The sequence below is a fragment of the Lipotes vexillifer genome, unplaced genomic scaffold (genome assembly GCF_000442215.2).
Source record: "Lipotes vexillifer unplaced genomic scaffold, Lipotes_vexillifer_v1.1 scaffold815, whole genome shotgun sequence".
Classification (NCBI taxonomy): domain Eukaryota; kingdom Metazoa; phylum Chordata; class Mammalia; order Artiodactyla; family Lipotidae; genus Lipotes; species Lipotes vexillifer.
The window spans coordinates 1144073-1149387 of NW_006773723.1; positions in this window are offsets into that span (position 1 = coordinate 1144073).

Genomic DNA, 5315 nt, shown 5'->3' on the forward strand with positions numbered 1-5315 from the left:
CTTTCCCTCACCCCCATACACACGCCCCATAATCCTCAGTATTGTGAATCTGATGGCTTTTTCTCCCATGGTTAAATTACGTAATTTGACACATGTCACTTTAAGAAAGGAAGATTATCAAGATGTACACAGTCTAATGGCCTGAAACCTTTAAAAGCTGGGAGTTTTCTCCAGCTGGGAGCAGAAGAGTAAATCAGAGATTTGGAGCATGAGAAGGATTCAACACACCATTGCTGACCTGAAGATGGAGGAGTCACAAGGCAAGAACGCAGGTGGGAACTAGTTGCTGATAGCAAGTCCCAGCTGACAACCAGCGAAGAAACACAAATCTTAGTCCCCAAACTGCAAACAACTGAAATTTGCCAACAACAAACAGGAGCTTAGAAGTTAATTTTTTTTCTTCCCAGAATCTCCAGGCAGGAACTCAGTCTGGCTGACACCTTGCTTTTGGTCTTGAGTTCATCCTGAATAGAGAACCCAGTCACACTGTGCTGGACTTCTGACCTACAGAACTGTGGGCTAATGAATGGGTAATGTTTTAAGCCTCTAAATTTGTGGTTATTTGTTACACAGAAATAGCTAACAAATACATTTGCCAAATCCAAACAGTAAACAGAGAAAATTATTTTGGCAGGAACAGTGAAGAAAGAAAGTAAGGAGGTGGAGCGGAATGGAGGAAAGCTACTGAAGAAAAAGTTATTCGCATATTAAAGGCAAGTGGCAAACAGTCACATAGTTCAGACCTACATATCTTGATACTACGTAATCACCTTACTGAGTTTTGTATAAGACCACTTATCAACACAGAAGATACATGAAAATCACGTAGGAATGGACATAGTGTTCATAACTTCTAAAACCCAGTGCTTCCAGAGCATGGACAGCAATGCTTGGGAATAAACAACAGTGCAGTATTCATGTGATAAGGTCATGTGATCTTATCATATGATCACCTAAGAGTATGTTTAGTTTTGTAAGAAACCACCAAACTGTCTTCCAAAGTGTCTGTTCCATTTTCCATTCCCACCAGCAATGAGTGAGAGTCCCTGTTACTCCACATTCTCACCAGCATTTGGTGGTGTCTGCGTTCTGGGTTTGGCCACTTTAACAGGTGTGTAGTGGTATGTCATTGTTGTATTAATTTGCATTTCTCTGATGACATCTGATGTGGAGCATCTTTTCATATGCTTATTTGCCATCTGTATATCTTCTTCGGTGAGGTGTCTGTAAGGTCTTTGGCCAAATTTTTAATTGGGTTGTTTGTTGTCTTGTTGAGTTTGAAGAGTTCTTGGTATATTTTGGATACAGTCCTTCACCAGATATGTTTTTTTGCAAATATTTCCTCCTCCCCCCACGGCCCCTGCAGTCTGGGGCTTGTCTTCTCATTCTCTTGACAGTGACTTTTACAGAGCAAAATGTTTCAATTCTGATGAAGTCTAGCTTATCAGTTCTTTATAAATCATGCTATTGGTGCTATATCTAAAAATTCATTCCAAACCTAAGGTCATCTAGATTTTTCTCCATGTTATCTTCTAGGAGTTTTATAGTTTTGCATTTCACATTTGAGCCCATGATCCATTTTGAGTTCATTTCCATGAAGGGTGTAAGGTCTAGATTCATTTGTCTGTGTGTGGATGTCCAGTTGTTTCAGCACCATTTATTGAAACACGAAGTTTTTCCCTACCAACTTTTATTGAAAGGCACCTGCTTGTATGTTAATGTACATTTGTTTCTAACAATAATAATAAATCTCCCTAAAAACTCAAGATGCAGGCATTTCATATAAAGATCCAGCAATAGTGTTGCATTTACTCATTTCTCTCATAACTGCTCTCTGAGCTGGATTAGTGTCGTGACCTCATTTTACAAATAGAAAATCTGACAGAGAGGAGAAAGCTGCCTTGTTTACCCCACAAAGCCCACAGCAGTGTGAGGATTCACACTTACTATCTCTAACTGTTGCCTGCTCACCTGAGTGCCTGATGCATGAGGTCACCCATTTTTACCCTATCATTCAGAAAGCAACGACGAGGATGCACGTTGGATTCTCTTGGTCCTGCATTAAGGAAGCACCTAGGATTCCATTTCTCAAAAGTGCTCTTTCTCTCATGTTATAAGACAAATGTGAGCAGAAACCATGAGTGACTCAATCACAAGGAGTATGAAAACCATTTCTTATCAGGAAAGGAAGCATCTCAAACTTTTAGTCCCTGAATGACAAGAACAAAAAATACGCACCCTGTTCTTTTCCTCTCTTTGGCAGTAACGCTGACAGAAGAACAAGCATATGCTGAATTGTAAGCCTGAGCTAGAGGTGAAGGGACCATTAAGTCGCATACCTCGAAATGTCATGCTTGTTTCCTGCAAATGACTCATCAGAAAAGTTGTAACAAAAAATAATTCTGAGAAGTTGGGAAGTTGATAGGTCTTTGGACCAGAACACATACAGATAATATCAGAAGCAGAAAAGAAGACACGTATCTCAAGTTCCAGTGGTCCCAACTTAAATGCTACTTTTCCTAATTGAACATAATCCTGCTGATTTTTGTGATGGCTTCACTTGTGCATGGCTGAAAAAAGAAAAATGTTACATGACAAATTCATTGGTTCTTTGAAAGAATATTCTAGGATTTGTGGGTCCAAGGACACACCTTTTTTAACTTGGCAGCCTAGCCTTCCTGTTGACGTGCTTCATTTGCTGGCTACTTCAGTTGCTCAGAATCCATGCTGCTGTTGTATGGAAGTTCCCACACGGCCAGGGTGTCTGACACTGTGCTTCCAACAGCTGTGCACGTGGTCCCAAAGCACTGGATTCAAACTTGTGTTGTTTTACAACAAGTTGCTTATACATTGATTCTAACAACTACATTTGAGAAACTATGACTCAGAAAGAGGACCCTTCCAAAAAGGTACTGGATTATCTACCAATATTTTCGACACAGAGAAAGATTTTAATTAAAATACAGCTAACTCAGTCTCCCGACCTAATGTATTTTTTGAGTGTGATAATACTTTGCTCATCATTCCTAAGACTCAGCTTCTAAGATGTCTATCAAAATTCTTCATTTTTCTCCTTACTGGTGGCATTCAGTCCTATTAGGACTTAAACTTCTTTTCCTCAATCATACATTTTGTGTCTGTACTAACCCATTGTACTGTCAGCATCCACGTCTTTAGCTACCTCCTGAGAAGACAAAAGTGGGGTGCCTGGGAGTCAGAAAGATCACACCTTGCAGTGAGGAGGACATGGGGACAGTCTGATTTGTCACATACGAGCAGAGGGGCTTTGGACAAGTCCACTCACATTAATCCCTGCCCTGTAGGTCTCGTGGGAAGATTAAATGAGACACTGCCTGTAAAACTCAGTACTCCGAGAATAGTCCGTGTGGCACTGGTGTTTGATTTCAGCCAAGCTATTTAGCTTCTTTGTCTCAGCTTTTTTGTCCTTAAAATGGCAGTGATGATAAGTGGAACAGCTCTAAAATGGAAGACAAAGCGTGAGAGTATGTGGGAGGCGTGAGTGCTCAGAGAATATCAATCCCCACACCATGATCAATATAGAGATGACATCTGGATAGACATTGTATGATTCTGTGATGCTTAGAACTTGCACTTTTAATGAACTCTCTGGACTAGGAAATACTGTGACCTTTGTTTTTACTGTGAATTGATGCATCATACGTGTGTTTACAATAATTTAAGAGATCCCTACTCCTCAACTGGTGCCTTTTAAATAAGGCAAATAGCATCGCTACTTGAATGTTTCTAGATCAGTGTTTTCTCCAGTGTGCCCTGGAGCACATGCATTGCGCAGCATATTGAATTAGTGTTATAGAACGAGGCAGTTCAATGGTCAAGGAAGTTTTGAAAATATGAGTTAAGCAGGGTCAAACAGATTCTTTGAATCTAGAAATACTTTAAAGCTTTTAATCATGAACCTCTAAAAAGGTAATATACTGTAGATTGTTTTCCAAAGTCCATTAACCTGATGTTGATGTTCTGCCCTAGGGGACATGTGTCTTAAGAATACACATTGGTGGGACTTCCCTGGTGGTCCAGTGGGTAAGACTCCAAGCTCCCAATGCAGGGGGCCCGGGTTCAATCCCTATTCCAGAAACTAGATCCCACATGCATGCCGCAACTAAGAAGTCCGCATGCCACAACTAAAAGATCCTGCATGCTACAACTAAAAGATCCCGCATGCTGCAACTAAAAGATCCCGCATGCCACAACCAAGACCGGGTCCAGCCAAAATAAATAAATAAATATATTTTTTAAAACTTTCTTAATTCCCTTATTTAAACAAAACAAAACAAAAAGAAGAATACACATTGGGAGACTTTCCTGGCGGTCCAATGGTTCGGGCTCCATGCTCTCACTGCTGAGGGCCCAGGTTTGATGCCTGGTCGGGGAACTAAGACCCCACAAGCCACACGGTGTGGCCAAAAATAAAATAGAGTAAAATAAATAAAATCAAAAAGGAATGCACGTTGGGAAATGCCTCACACAGTATGATTACTAGCAAGACGGGCTGTCACATTAGGACCGAAATTTATTCTCTATCAGTCCCGGAGGTCCAGTGTCTAAAATCAAGAGGTAGACAGAGCTCTATTCCTCCTACAGGCTTCAGGGGGAGATTTATTTCCTGGACATTTTCAGCTTCTAGAAACTCCTCCATTCCATGGCTGTGGCTCCTTCTCCGGGCCATTCCAACATCTCACTTCCATCATCACGCCTCCTGCTACTGACTCAGACCCTCCTGCCTCACTCCTATACGAAGACCCTTGAGATTACATTGGCCCGCCTGGATAATCCAGGATCATCTCCCTAGCACAGAAGTCTTAATTTAATCACATCTGCAATCACATCTACCTTTTACTACATAAGATAATATACTTACAAGTTCCAAGAATTAGGACTTGACGTCTCTGGGGAACCATATTTAGCCTACCTACCACATCAATAATTTCTCGATTCATCTAAAATGTGTATTGATATATCCACTGTCTAAAATGTACAGGGGGGCTTCCCTGGTGGCGCAATGGTTGAGAGTCCTCCTGCCGATGCAGGGAACACGGGTTTGTGCCCCGGTCCGGGAAGATCCCACGTAGCGCGGAGCGGCTGGGCCCGTGAGCCATGGCCGCTGAACCTGCGTGTCCGGAGCCTGTGCTCCGCAACGGGAGAGGCCACAACAGTGAGAGGCCCATGTACCGCAAAAAAAAATAAAAATAAAAATAAAAATAAAATAAAATGTACAGGGAATACTTTGGTGCTATCAGGGATCATAAGGATAATAAGACTAAGTTCCCAATCTG